The 15,014-nt window shown below is 47.6% G+C and overlaps 1 long non-coding RNA gene across 1 annotated transcript; it reads left to right on the top strand.

Annotated features, from left to right (window-relative positions):
* The first annotated feature begins 5,976 nt into the window (after positions 1-5,976).
* On the top strand, positions 5,977-13,176 carry LOC118018819. The gene is made up of 4 exons (XR_004681495.1): positions 5,977-6,523; positions 8,031-8,405; positions 12,147-12,323; positions 12,767-13,176. It is a non-coding gene; the product is annotated as an uncharacterized LOC118018819 (long non-coding RNA).
* Positions 13,177-15,014: the final 1,838 nt, after the last annotated feature.

Genomic DNA, 15,014 nt, shown 5'->3' with positions numbered 1-15,014 from the left:
AAAAAAATGTGTGTAAGAACTGCAGAGGAACTTTCTGCAATACCTATTCAACAAATGAACTGCCTCTTCCATGGAGTATCAAACCTGAGCGAGCTTGCAACCTCCGTGACAAGTATCTGATGAAACATATTCCACCAGCCCATCAGAAGACTCCAGTCTTCTGGCCAAGACCAGGACCAAAATGTGTTTACCTGGGTTAGATGTCAGGATCCCACAGAACCCAGCCCTAGAATCAACTCAAGAGTTGATATGAGCTATCTCTCTCTCTTTAATTTATTATTGTTTTTTAAAGAGGGATGGGGGAGGGGCAGAGGCAGAGGGAAAGGAAGAGAGAGAATCTAAAGCAGTCTCCCCACCCAGCATGGAGCCTGACGTGGGGCTCGATCTCACGACCCTGAGATCATGACCTGAGTGTAAATCAAGAGTCCGATGCTTAGCTGACTGAGCCACCCAGGACCCCCAGTATGAGCTATTTAAAAAAAGCCAGTGGTTGGGGATGCTGGAAGTTTTGTTTGTTTTCCCTAATGATTATAAAAATAAAAGTTACTCAGTTAAGCCTTTCTTTTCTAAATCTGTGCGACCCCACATTGAGGGGTTTATTTTATAGCATGTATTTGGAAGGACCATTCATTTCTATGAATAGTGGTAATAATACTGGAGCGGGTTTAATAGGAGAGACAATCCAAACAGATAAGAATAAAAAGGGAAATGATTATCTCCCTCTATTACATTTGCAGATGCCAGTGGGAGAGTTGTGAACTGAGATCCAAATGACAGATGTTACACATTCTCCCAGGCACTGCTAGACATAAACATTGTTTCCTCCCCACCCCCACTCACTAGGTCTTCTTTGAAGTATCTCTACCGAACTGTCAACCCACACTCAGGGGAAAAAAATTGAGGATTAGTACAAATTCTGAATGTAGTTAATGTTGTAACAGATTATCATTTCAGGACCAGAATTTTCTCGTCTTGGCCTAAACGTGTTTTCACGATGAGAACAAAAAGAGGAACATTTGTCACTTTTCTACTTAATTACTTCAAAAGTATCGGCCCTTTCTAGAATCTTCTGCTACAAAACCAGCAAACCTAGTACAAAGCCAACTCTCTTTCCCAGGCCTTTCTCGTCTCCAAAGTCACAATGGAAATTGTAAGGAGTTTTAAAGATGGGGTTTTCGAATAGGAGTATTGACGAATGCGAAGTTAAGTCAGGTGTAGAGCAAACAATTTTAATTTGTCCGTGGCTGAAAACAACTAACCATGGACAAATGTCTTGAATTGTTTCTTGAATAAGGGATCCCTGTTCTGAGCCAACAATTAGAACTGGTAGGTTTCTTAGAAAATATGATACTCAAGCATCTCTTAGTAACATGCCCTTTGGGGAAAAAGAGGGAAGTGCATTTAGCAAGGGAAGGAAAGGAATGGTATATACTATTTTGATTATGTTACATATGTATAGATTGTTTGAGTCCAATTAAGACTGAAGAAGGGGCGCCTGACTGGCTCAGTCGGTAGAGCATTCGACTCTTGATTTTGAGGTTGTGAATTTGAGCCCCATGTTGGGTACAGAGATTACTTAAAAAATTTTAAAAAGGAGTAATAAGGAAAGGGTATTTTGTAATATTTATAAATGTCAAATCACTATGTTGTACACCTGTAACTAATATAATATTATTTGTCAACTGTACTTAAACAAAAAGTAATAGGGGAAAAATCTAATCATTCTAAATAGATACAATAAACACCACACACAACTCCTGAAATACACTGTATTTTCATTACTTGCCATAAAGTGGGTATAGTAGAAGAATAATGGCCTCCAAAGATGCCCATGTTCTAATCCCTAGACTGTGTGACTACCTCACATTATACAACAAGGAGGAATTAAGATTGCAGATGGAGGGGCACCTGGGTGGCTCAGTCGGTTGAGCATCTGCCTTCGGCTCAGGTCATGATCCCAGGGTCCTGGGATCGAGTCACGCATCGGGCTCCCTGCTCGGCAGGAAGCCTGCTTCTCCCTCTCCCACTCCCCCTACTTGTGTTCCCTCTCTCGCTGTGTCTCTCTCTGTCAAATAAATAAATAAAATCTTAAAAAAAAAAAAAAAAGATTGCAGATGGAATTGAGGTTGCTAATTAACCGACTCGGACATGGGCAGATTATTCTGGATTATCCGGTGGGCACAACAGAATCCCAAGAGTCCTTGGAAGTGGAAGAGGGAGGTAGAGCAGAGTAAGTGTCCTGGGGGGAGGGCAGCATGAGAAGGGCTCCACTGGCCACTCCTGGCTTTGAAGATGGAAGGGCTCCACCGGCCAAGGAGTGGAGAGCCTCCGGAAGCTAGAAAAGGAGAGAAGACAAATGCTCCCTGCAAGCTTCCAGAGAGGAATGCAGCCCTGCCAACACCCTGATTTTAGCCCAATGAGGCTCCCATTTCAGACTTCTGACTTCCAGAAGTATGAGACAGGAAATTTGTGTGGTTTCACTAAATTTGAGATCATTTGTTACAGTAGCAATAGGAAACGAATGTAGCAGGTCAGTCAAGGAAAGAACGAAGTTCACTTAGGAGATAACCTCTTTCTTAAAGTGGTATTTATCAGATAATCAATATGAACATACTGTTCTATGCTCGGATATTCCCTTCCATGTGACCCACTTCAGCAAAGCACCTGTCAGTCCTATTTTGTACATTTTTTCTTTGGATTAGAGCCAGTGTTTATTACACGAAACACTTTTTTCTTTTTTTTTTTTTTAAGCAGTGATTATTTTGTCTTTTTTTTTTTTTTTAAGATTTTATTTATTTGAGAGAGCGAGAGCGTGAGAGAAAGCACAAGCAGGGGGAGCGGCAGAGGGAGAGGGAGAAGCAGGCTTCCCGCGGAGCAGGGAGCCGGATGCGGGGCTCGATCTCAGAACCCCGAGATCATGACCTGAGCCAAAAGCAGACGCTTAACGACTGAGCCACCCAGGCGCCCCTATTTTGTCCTTTTGTAGCTGGCTATTTAAAATGACTTGCAGGGTGCCTGGGTAGGGTGCCCCGCAAGTCAGTTTGTTGGGCGGCTGCCTTCGCACAGGTCTTGATCTCAGGGTCTTGAGTTAAAGCCCCGTGTGGGAGTCCCTGCTCCATGGGGAATCTGTTTCTCCCTCTGCCTCTCCTATCCGCTCCTGCTCTCTCTCTCTCAAAAGTAAATAAATTAAAAAATAAAATAAGATGACTTGCAATAATATCCAGGCTCTTTGTTTCCAATCGGGAATTATTTTAGGGTGGGAAATGGCAGGGAAATAGTGCACATTTTATATTTCCACCATTTGGCCAAAGAAGTAATACAGGAGTCCTAGGTAAACACATGGGTCAAGATGCCCGGGTAGCCGCGCTGGCCAGTGGCTTCCAGTTACCAGTTGATATGTTAGGAGGTCAGGGTTTGGCCAATCCGAGCAACTAACTGCAGCAACGGGGACTCCAAGGCCCTGGAATGTTGCTTCTTTCATACCACAAGTTTTGAAACGATAAAAGCAACCCTTGTTTTAGAGGGGGAAAAATTCACTTAAATCCCTGGAGGAGGGATTAATGCAGCTATTGAGAGGCACCTATGGGCGGCCGGGTGCAGACGTGGGATAATACGGCGTGTGCGGACCGCCGTGAGAAAGGGCCCCTGTCCCGAGCCCGGCCGGCTCCCCCTCGGGCCCTGGCCACGGTGCGCCTGCGCCCTCCGCCCGGCCCCTCGCTCTCTGCCCCCAGGGCCCCATGACCGCGATTCTCCTTCACTCCCAGGCTTTAAAAGAAGCACTTAGAAATCACAACAATGCGTTTTTTCCTCTCCTTTTCGAAAAGGAGACAAGAAATGCTTCTGAGGGCAGAGGACACTTTTTCAGTGACCCTTTGCTAACTAACCAAAGAATCCCATTGAATTCCACAAACGGTTACTCAACCGGGAAAACGGACCCAAACACGATGGGAAAAGGTATCTGTGCTGACCCCTAATGCTCAGCATGGTGTGTGGGGTGGTGGGACTTGCTAGGGGCCTATGGGGGCCGCCCCTCCGAATTCCTATGTTGGAGTCCGTTAGGTACCTTAGAATGGGACTGCATTTGCAGATGGGGCCTTAGAGGGTTAGTTATGTTAAAATGGGGTCCTTCTCTTGAGTCTGGATCCGATAGGACTGCTGTCCCTTATGAGAAGAGGAGATTGGGACAGAGACGGAGACACCAGGGACCCTTGTGCAGAGAGGAAAGACCATGTGAGGATGCCTGGAGGGAGCAGCCATCTACGAGCCAAGAAACCAGCCCTGATGACACCTTGATGTTGAACTTACAGCCTCCAGAACAGCGAGGGAACACATTTCTGTTGTTTAAGCCCCCCAGTCTGTCATCCTTTGTAATGGCGGCCCCAACGGACTAATACAGTCCTTAAAAAGCCAGACTGTTATACTTCTTCCAACACAGAACAGACACACTGTTCTGCCCTCACAGCAGCCCGTGCCAAAACTCTGGGGTTCGGGGCGCCTGGGTGGCTCATCGGTCAAGCATCTGCCTTTGGCTTAGGTCATGATCCCAGGGTCCTGAGATCAAGTCCCGCGTCAGGCTCCCTGCTCAGCGGGGAGTCTGTTTCTTCTGCTTTCCCTTCCCCAGCTCGTTCTCACTCTCTCTCTATCTCAAACAAATAATCTTAAAAAACCAAAAACTCTGGGGTTCCAGCCTGATCCTGCCACATGCTCAGCACTTCCCTTCCAGCCCTGCACCCCCCCATTTCCATTTCCATTCCTGCTTTCCCTGCTTGCCTCTCTCCTCACTGTGCACCTCTGAAGCGTCATGTCCCTAATCAGTGCACATTCCTTACCTTCCAAAAAGAGTGGAAAAGACCACGGCCCTGGACACACGAAGGGGGGGCCAACAGACCCTCTGGGAAGGGAGGACGCTGGGTCCAGAAAAGAAACGAGACCTTCCAACAGAGATTCCTGCAAACACCTCCAAAACTGGTTGGTCTTCTGCCTCAAATACCATGTGATAAGTGTCATAGGCATGGGCTGCGTGTGTCAGCTCTGAAAAACGGAGTGACAGATTCTGTTCGGGAGGTGGGGCAGCAAGGGCTAGGGAAATCATCAGAGGCCTCCCTCTGGGAGAATCACTCATTAGTGCTCTGACCTGGGGCAAGTTACTCAATCTCTTTATCTTTTGCACGGAGGCTATAGAACATGTTTTGGAAAGTTGATGTGAATATGAAATGAAAAGTCGAATCAGAGACGGCATAATGTAAAGCCTCACACATCGCAGGTGATGAGTAGCCATGAGGAAGAAGAGGGTCCCTGACTTTGAATGGGGAGCAGGATCACGCTGGACACAGAGAACTGGGACACAAGAAGGTGTTGGAGGCAGAGGGTCAAGGAGAGAAAAGCCTGGCAGGGGGAGCCCTGGGTCATCTTGTGTAGATGGGGAACAGGAGAAGTATGGGAGCATTGGGGGAAATCAGAAAGGCAGGACGGGTCTTCAGTGCCAGATGAAATCAATGTTCTTTATCTTATATTTAGTGGAGAGACTTTTCCAAAGAGTGGGTGACAGAAGGGTGGAAACCAGAGGTGGAGGGACCAGTGAGAAAGCTGTTGCCATCATCAGAAGGTGGGGGTGTGAGCTGGGGCAAGGGCAGGAGCCGAGTCATTTCCAAGGTTGGATCTACCCACAATTGCAGCTTGGACATTTATTTGATGAGGAGTAAAGGCGGGGTGGGGGGGGGGGTAGTCCAAGCTGCCTCCCATTTTTCTAGCCTGAGCACTGTCTCTCTAGGTGGGAAGGCCAGAAAGTGACCTGGGAAACAAAAGAGGTTATTGGGTAGAGGTGCCTGGCTGGCTCAGTCGGTAGAGCATGCAACTCTTGATCTCGGGGTTGTGAGTTCGAGCCCCACGTTGGGTAGACAGATTATCTAAAAATAAAATCTTAATTAAAAAAAAAAGAAGTTATTGTAATTTGTTGGTGGTTGTTTGGGGAAGGTGGTGGAGCAGATGCAATGAGATTATGGACATGTTAATTTCATGAAGCTTTTTGGGTATCTGGGGAGAGATGGGTAGCAAGCTTGTCAAAAACGAGTCTGGCTTTCTGTAGGTGAGTCAGGGATCTGTAGGTGTCTCTAACGTCGGCCGAGTGCTGGCCTGAGTTCTTTACTGTATGGAGTCACCCCATCCTCATAACGCCCCACGAGATGGACAATATTATGAGCCTCGTTTTACCAATGAGGGCTGTGATGGACTGAATTGGGCTGCCCTCCCCCAATTCATAGATTGAAGCTCTCAGCCCCCAATGCACCTGTATTTGGAGATAAGGCATTTAGGAGGTAATTTGGGTTAAATGAGGTCATAAGGGTGGGGGGCAATCCAATAGGGCTAGTGTCCTTATGAGAAAAGGAAGAGTCACCCGAGTTCTCTCTCAGCATGCGCACAGAGGGAGGGCCCGCTGAGGTCACAGCAAGAAGACAACCATCTGCAAGCCAGGAAGAGAGTTCCCTGATGGCACCTTGATCTTGAACTTCTAGTCTCCAGTACAGTAAGAAAATTAATTTCTTGGGGCACCTGAGTGGCTCAGACATTAAGCATCTGCCTTCGGCTCAGATCATGATCCCAGGGTCCTGGGATCAAGTTCCGCCATCTGGCTCCCTGCTCAGTGGAGAGCCTGCTTCTCTCTCTCTCTCTCTCTCTCCCTCTGCCGCTCCCCCTGCTGGTGTGCTCTCTCTCTCTGTCAAATAAATAAATAAAATCTTAAAAAAAAAAGAAAATTAATTTCCTTATTCTAAATTAACATAAATGTTGAAGGCACCCAGCGTGTAGTATGCTGTTAGAGCAACCTGAGCTAATACAAGGGCAATGAAGCACAGAGACGTTACCTAAACTTCCTCCAAGTCACACAGCTGGGAAGGAACCGAGGCGAGATCTGACTTGGGGCAGAGTCCTTGCTTTTAACCACTGTCCTCTCTGCCTTTCACTACCGCTTCTGTAGAAAAGTGCGTGTGTGTGCGTGTGTGTCTGTGTGTGGAGGGGCGGAATCTCCGTGCGGATAGAGAGAAATTGGGCTGCCCCCTTCTTCCCAGAAGACAGGCTGATCTCTGTGGTTCCCGTGCACCAGCGTGCTTCCTGAGAAGAGCAGAGGCTTTTAAGCCCAGCGATTGTTTTGCTGAGGCAGCATGGCTACGTTCCAACCTCTTCCATACCCTTCCGTCCGACGGGGTGCGGGGGGTGGGGGGGAGAGGAACGGCTCTTGCCACTTGCGTAGAATCGTAGAATCGAGAATCAAGGGATGGTGGGAGGCAGGTGGAGCGAGCGGGCTCTGGCATGTTCGGGCCACGTGCCGGGGGGAGTGGTAAAGAGGCAGCCCTGCCCGGCCCTGGCCTCCCTGGGTGGGGGAGCCAAGGGAGAGGGGCAGGGGCACGGCCCAGGGATGGACGTGGTCCTCGGCCGTGGCAGAGCCCCGTAGGGTGGCAGGCGGGAGCCACGCTCACCGCCGACACAGCAGAGCGCACAGACCGGTGGGGTCCCTGCCTCGCGCACCTGAAATGAACACAGCGGGTGCGTCAGCTCTACTTTAATCAAAAAGGGGGGGGGGTCCACGAGGCTAAGACCTGGTAGAGCGTCTCGGAGCCCCCCTAGCATGCGTGGCTATGGTGTGCGAAGAGCTTTTGTTCTTCCCCGGGGCGATGAATTAATAATCGGGCGAGGGTGGGTGGAGGCAGAAAAAAATCAAATCAAATTGGTTGGTCTTTTTTTTTTTAAGATTTTATTTATTTGACAGAGAGAGAGAGAACAGAGGCCGGGGGAGTGGGAGAGGGAGAAGCAGGCTTCCTACTGAGCAGGGAGCCCGATGCAGGCAGGGCTCGATCCCAGGACCCTGGGATCGTGACCTCAGCCAAAGGCAGACGCCCCTCAAATTGGTTTTCTTTCGGAGACCGTGGATACCTTCCCAGTCGTTGTTTTTGATTTCCAGCTCTTTTCCCTTAAAACACGTTTTGAGGGATAATTTTTTTTTTTTTTTTGTGGTTGTTTGTCCCTTTGCCTTGAAGTTTCTGAAATATTCCACGGCGCCGTCCTTGCCAATTCTGCAGAGTGTTGCTGTTGCTCGGAGCCTGTTCACAGCCAAGTGGGAGAGTTTCTCCACAAACTGCCGTTTCAGGGAAAACACAGAAAATAAAATGCAACCAAGCACATTACACAGAGGATGGAGTCCTAAGGTCCCTGACTGTGATGCAGCCGGCCTTGTCCGGCCCTGCGTCCTTGACCTGGGCTTTCTCGGCGCTGGTTGCACGTAGGAGTCCGCATGTTGAGGCCTGGCCGGTCTTCTCTCCGCGGTTGAAGAAGGCTTGTCCGGGCTGGGAAAATGTCCTGGCTCCCCAAGCCTTTTCTGGACCCTCTTTCACCCTGCTCCCACCTGTCCTCAGGTAAGAAAGCCCTGGCTCAACTAATTCTTTTACTAGGAAATCTTTTTTTTTTTTTTTAAGATTTTATTTATTTATTTATTTGAGAGAGAGAGAGAGAGAGAGAGAGAGAGAGAGCATGAACAGGGGGAGGGGCAGAGGGAGAAGCGGACTCCACGCTGAGAGCAAAGCCCGACGTGGGGCTCCATCTCATGACCCTGAGATCAGGACCTGAGCCAAAATCAAAAGTGAGATGCTTCACAGACTGAGACACCCAGGTGCCCCAGGAGGGTTTTTTAAAAAAATATTGTTCCTCGGGCGCCTGGGTGGCTCAGTTGGTTAAGCGACTGCCTTCGGCTCAGGTCATGATCCTGGAGTCCCTGGATCGAGTCCCGCATCGGGCTCCCTGCTCGGCAGGGAGTCTGCTTCTCCCTCTGATTCTCCTCCCTCTCATGTACTCTCTCTCATTCTCACTCTCTCAAATGAATAAATAAATCTTTAAAAAAAAAAAATATTGTTCCTCTCAGGTGGCTCTCATTTTCAAAGAGGGCTGATGTGTTTCCCAAGTTTGATGGGAGGATGAGTTACCTGGGGATTTTATTAAGATGTAGATCCAGATTTGGTGTGTCTGAGATGGGGCCTGGGCCCGTGCATTTCTGACACCAGCCGAGAATGCTGCTGCTGGTTTGTAGACTTGGCTTTGAGGTGCCGGATGTAGAGAAACCCTGAAGGTTGAATGGTTGTAGGGAACACTATTGGGATATGTGTTAGTCAAGGTTCTCTAGGAGAAACAAATCAATGGGAGATCTTTACATATACAGAGAGAGAAAAAGAGAGAGCAAGGTGTATGGGGAGGAGGTTTATTATAGGAATTAGTTCATGTGATTACAGAGACTAACAAGTCATGCTCTGTCATCTGCAAGCTGGAGGCCCGGGAGAACTGACGGTGTAAGTTTCTGTCTGAAGGCCAGCAGGCTCAGGCCCAGGGAGACCTGAAGTTTCCATTTGAGTCTGAAGGCACGAAAAGACTAATGTCCTAGCTTATACAGTCAGGCAAGAGGAAAGCCTCCTTATAGGAGGGTCATCCCTATGGTTCTAGTCAGGCTTTCAACTGATTGGATGAGGCCCACCCACATGAAACAGAGCAATCTGCTTTACTCAATCTACTGATTCAAATATTAATCTCATGCAAAACACCCTCATGGACACATTCAGAATAAGGTTTGCCCAAATGTCTGGGCACTCTGTGGCCCAGTCAGGTTGACTCATAAGATGAAGCTCTATAAGATGGGAGGGTGAATCCTCCCTTGGGGGTCTTCATGGCTCCTTTGCTTATCTTCTTGGAAGTCTTCGGTCAGAAGATCCAGATGTGTCCCCTTGTCAGCTGGATGTTTGTTGCCGTACCGGATCTCCACTCTCTCAAGGGCAACTCTCTACGTAACACCTGGGCTTGACCCATGCATTCTGGCATAGAAACAACAGATGACACTTTACATTTATGTTGAATTCTTAATACAGTTGTCCTGGATGCCTGCTCTGTGAAAGGTCCAAACTGGGGGTCAAGGAGGACCAAGGATGAGACCCCCTATAGGGGAAGGGGTTTGGGAAGGACAGGCTATGTAATTGTGGGGCCCAAAGTAAAATGAAAATGCAGGGCTCCTTGTTCAAAAATTAGGATGAAAAAAATTAGGATTTTCAAGATAGCAGGAGCAGGGCATTTAACCAAGTGTGGAGCCCTTCTGAGAGCAGGAACCTCTGGAACCATATAGGTCCTGTGTCCCTTAGGCTTGTTCTGGGTAGAGTCAGCTCAGAAGCCAGATAGGGCTAAGGGTCCTGATGGAAATTCTGGGGTACTGATTTGTGCCTCTTTTTGTTTTCCTTCCTTCTTTTCTTTTCGTTTCCTCCCTCCCTCCTTCCTACTTCCTAATTTCAAAAGCCTTATCACTTTCAATGAAATAGTGTGTTCATCATCCATTATACTTGTCATTCCAGATATTTATAAATTAAACCAGCAGCAGTGGCTAGAGTTAGAGTCCTGTCTACTAAGTCTGTGCCGTCTGGATGGCTGTGGGAGTGTTGTAGTCGGAAGGGGGGGCTCCTGGAAACACTCAGGCCAGGTTTTGAAGGGGTCTGCTGTCTGTGTGTCAGAATACACTGCAAAGTTCTAGAGGGGTGTACCTCCGAAGAGAACCACCCAGCAATGGCTTACCAGATCCAGAAGGCAGAGGTTTTACTCTCTCAACCTATTATCAGAAACTTGGAATTCATTAGTGACTTGACTAGTTGGTTAGAGAAAATCTCAGAAAGGTAAAAAAAAAAAAAAAAAGAGAGGCCAGTAAGATTGGACTAAATAGAATTTTTCCATTTTATTTTTATTTTTTTTTAAAGATTTTTATTTATTCATTTGACAGAGATACACAGTGAGAGAGGGAACACAAGCAGGGGGAGGGGGAGAGGGAGAAGCAGGCTCCCTGCCCGACACCGGGCTCAATCCCAGGATCCTGGGATCATGACCTGAACCAAAAGCAGACACTTAACGACTGAGCCACCCAGGCACCCCTCCATTTTATTTTTAAGAAGATTTTATTTATTCTTCTTTTCCCCCTCCCCCTGCTTGTGTTCCCTCTCTCCCTGTGAGTCTCTCTCTGTCAAATAAATAAGATAAAAACAAAAATCTTAAAAAAAAAATAAAAGATTTTATTTGAGAGAGAGAATCTCAAGCCGACTCCCCGCTGAGCATAGAGCCCACCTGGAGCTTGATCCCAGGACCCTGAGATCATGACCTGAGCTGAAATCAAGCGTCGGATGCTTAACTGACTGAGCTGCCCAGGCACCCCAAACTTTTCCATTTTAGATTTTAGCCCTGACTATCTGCTAATCCCTCTAACTCCGGGGGTGGGGGGGTTAATGGGCTAAAGGGGTCTTGGCAAGAGATGGACAAATTTATCAACAGTTGCTTTGGCAAACCAAATTCTCATCTCTCTCCTAGTGCCTTTCAAGTAAATGAGAACAGTCAGTGATTTGTAGCAAATTTTTACTGAACACAAGCATTCAAGCTCCAGGAGAGTAAAGCATACCCTCAAGGGGCTTAAATTTAGTCGGAGAGAACACTATCCTAGTGCTACCCTCTTTACCATGAGGGAAGCCCGGCTAGACATAGGTGTTCTTATGGGCTGCCTCCCATTCTTTCCTAAAGAGGGCATCCACAACTGAATGACAAAAAAGAAAATACTAAGCTCCTCGTAGCAGAGAATTCAAGAGGCTAACCTCCGTTCATTCCATGAACATTGACTGAGTGCTTTCTGTGGGCCAGGCTCTGTTCCAGACACGAGGGGTACAGCAGTGACCCAAACAGACCCCAGTGGTGCCCCTAGAGAGCCCTGTTCAAATGGAAGGCCAGGTCAGGAGCAGAGGTGACACAAGGCTGCTGGGAGCAAGGACGTGGGCTCGTCTCTGTGGTGTAGCCTTACTAGGGAGGGCCACTTCTGACTAACCTTTGTATTTTGTGAGGCTTTCAGTCAACAGTGGGGAAGAAAATGTTGACTTGTGGCTGGAGTTGAGGTCATGTACCGGAAACGTGATTTCTGCCCGTTCTCTTGTCCTAAACCCTTAATTCTGCCTTCGACCACTCCATTTTCTCCCGTCATGCCAACGCTGTTTTCTTCAGATGTCAACAGTGCCCTCAGGAGAATGAGATGCCAGAACACTCTGCCAGATGGCATTTGTCTGTGTTTTAATCAAAATGCCCCCTTCTCTTTGCCACAGGGTGAAGCAGCCAGATACTGTGTGAAGCGAACAAGAAACAGCACAGAAACCTGCAGTAGCTTTTGTGGTCAGGAAAGGTAGCCAAAGGCCGGATGCGCTTAATTCTGTTCACCCCCCGTGGTAGCACCGGGACCGTGGGAAGGGCTCCCATGGTCGGCCCTGAGCTGATTCTGAGAGGTGAGAGTCCTGACATGTTGATGTAGGTGGGGCTCTGGGAGTGAATGATGGGAAGAGCCCAAATGGTGGTTTCCTCTATATCCACCTCCCCTTTATGGACAGGGCTAAGCCTTTCAGGGTTTTCAACCACTTAATGAAATGTCATTATTCCCTTTTTAATTTCTTTTTCTCCCTTCCTCCCTTCCTTTCAAGTAATCTCTATGCCCAACGTGGGGCTTGAATTCATGACCCTGAGATCCAGATTTGCACACTCTACCGACCGAGCCAGGCAGGAGCCCCTCATTATTCCATCTTAAAGATCAGGCCACTGTGACCGAGAGTCTTTAGTTAACTTCGCTAAACCCAAGAGCTAACTTTTACGAGTGCATACCATGTGCTGTGCGTGACCTCTTTTTAACCCTCTCAACATCCTTATGGGTTAGGCCGTTACTCCTATTTTACAGAATGAGAAAGTGAGGCTTACAGAAGATTAAGTATACTGCTCAAGGCTTCAGAGCTGGAAAGTGGTGGAGCTTGGATCCAAACCAGCCGGTCTAACTCGTGAGTGCTCTTAACTGCTTTTCAGATTTCTTCAGAGCAGCAGGAACTATGCCGAAGGCTATCAGATGGCCACTCAGGATTCAACTGAAGTTCACCTTGCAAAAATGGCACCTCCTTAACAACTGGGCCAAGATGGCGGCAGCCCTGAGCAAGGCAGAGAAGAGAGTTCCATCGGTTCCCTTCCAGGAAAGCCTTTAGCTACCTGCCACTGACACAGGAGGCCTCAGCAAGTTCCACCCACACGTCTCCAGGGGAAGATGTTTATTTGTTTTTTATTTTTTATGAGCAGCCGGGAGGGGCAGAGGGAGAAGGACAGAAGCTCAAGCAGACTCCTTGCTGAGTGTGGAGCCGGACTCAGGGTTGGATGTCACGACTCTGAGATCATGACCTAAGCTGAAATCAGGAGGGGGATGCTTAACCCACTGAGCCACCCAGGCACCCCGGGAGATGTTATTTAATAAACATTATGTAATGTTACTATATGCCAGGCACTCTTCTAAGCTCATGACTAATATTAACTCATTCATCCTCATACCTACCCTATATAGTGGGGACTATTGTCATCTCAATGATAAGTATGGGGAAACTGAGGCACAGAGGTGTGAAGTAACTTGCCCAGGTCATAGCTAGAAAATGGACTATGAGTTGAGAGGAGGCAGCCTGGCTCCAGAGGACAGCCAAATGCACTTCTGAACATACTTTGGGAAAAACCTTTTATATATATATATATAAATGAATACTTTAATATATATTATATATATTTATATATAAATATATTGAAACATATATATCTAAAAATATATATCTATAAATATATTTTATATATATGTATATATATATAACGAGAATATATGTATATATTCTTCCAATATGATGACTTGTAACCACTGAAGAAATTGCTCTTTCTCCTGGGATGAAAGCTTCGCCAAGGAATGATTCTCCACTGAGAAGCTTGGGCAAGGTATTGGCTGCGACGAAGGTAGTTTTTTGAAAGGGTGTCTTTTGGAAAATCTCACAAACTTCACTCAGAAAGCTCCCTGCAACACCCATCATGGCACCTGGTGGACATATCACTCTTGATCTACTGTGCTAACCATTGTTCTCAAAACGGATGCCTTAGAAGCACTTCAAATCTTCAAAGCTCTTACCTCTACTTATAGCTCCTCTCTCTCTCTCTCTCTATATATATTTTTAAAAGATTTTATTTATTTGACAGAGAGAGACAAAACGAGAGAGGGAACACAAGCAGGGGGAGAGGGAGAGGGAGAAGCAGGCTCCCCGCTGAGCAGGGAGCCTGATGTGGGACTCGATCCCGGGACTCCAGGATCATGACCTGAGCCGAAGGCAGTTGCTTAACCAACTGAGCCACCTAGGCGCCCGCTCCTCTATATTTATTGATTAAATATTTTTGAGTGCCCCAAATATGGCGAGTACTGTGCTAGGCACTGGGAAACAGCAGAGAACAAGACAGATGAGATTCTGGATGGAATGGAGCGCTGTGCTGGTGGCAGAGGACCAGAGGACATACTTAACTGGCAACAGCCCACATAATACAGGGGGGAGTGGGAGCACTGGGGGTTGGGGATGTGGGTCTTTAACTTTGACTGGATACAGGAGGCTTCCAGTGGCTGTCACACCGCTGCACAGTTGGAATTCAGCAAATGTCTACTGCATGAATGTACTGCCTGCAAAACTGGGTTCTGAAGAACGGGCAGGAGTTAGTTAAGTGAGGGGAAAGTAGAGGGGCGGGGGGTAGTGGTATTCTGGGCAAAAAGGGAAGAGCTCAAAGGTGAGGGAGCAAAAATGAGATTTTCTGCTTAGAAGGATGATTCCGCAGAGGGGAGAACAGATTTCAGGAGGGCTTGCGGGTAGAGAGACACAGGAGGCCTTTGATGTGGTCGGGGCGAGAGAAATCCGGAGGAGGGCATGGATTTGGGAAGTAGGCGAGAAGAGAGGGGAGAAGGAGGAGGGAGAAGTCAAGGATGATTTTTAGTTTTCCCGTTCAGGTTTACCCTCTAGGACACAGGCAAAGCCTTTTGCGGTTCCTTTAGTTTTCAGCCAGATCACCCCGCGAGCCCAGGCCTTCCCACCCCTCAGGTTGTTAAGGAATATTCACCCCAGCCTTTGTTCTTAATGGTGAAGTCCAAGGCT

The sequence above is a fragment of the Mirounga leonina genome, unplaced genomic scaffold (assembly GCF_011800145.1).
Source record: "Mirounga leonina isolate KUSES-001 unplaced genomic scaffold, KU_Mleo_1.0 Mir_172, whole genome shotgun sequence".
Taxonomy (NCBI): domain Eukaryota; kingdom Metazoa; phylum Chordata; class Mammalia; order Carnivora; family Phocidae; genus Mirounga; species Mirounga leonina.
Note: the sequence above shows the minus strand (reverse complement) of the source record. Positions and strands in the feature narration are given on the sequence as shown.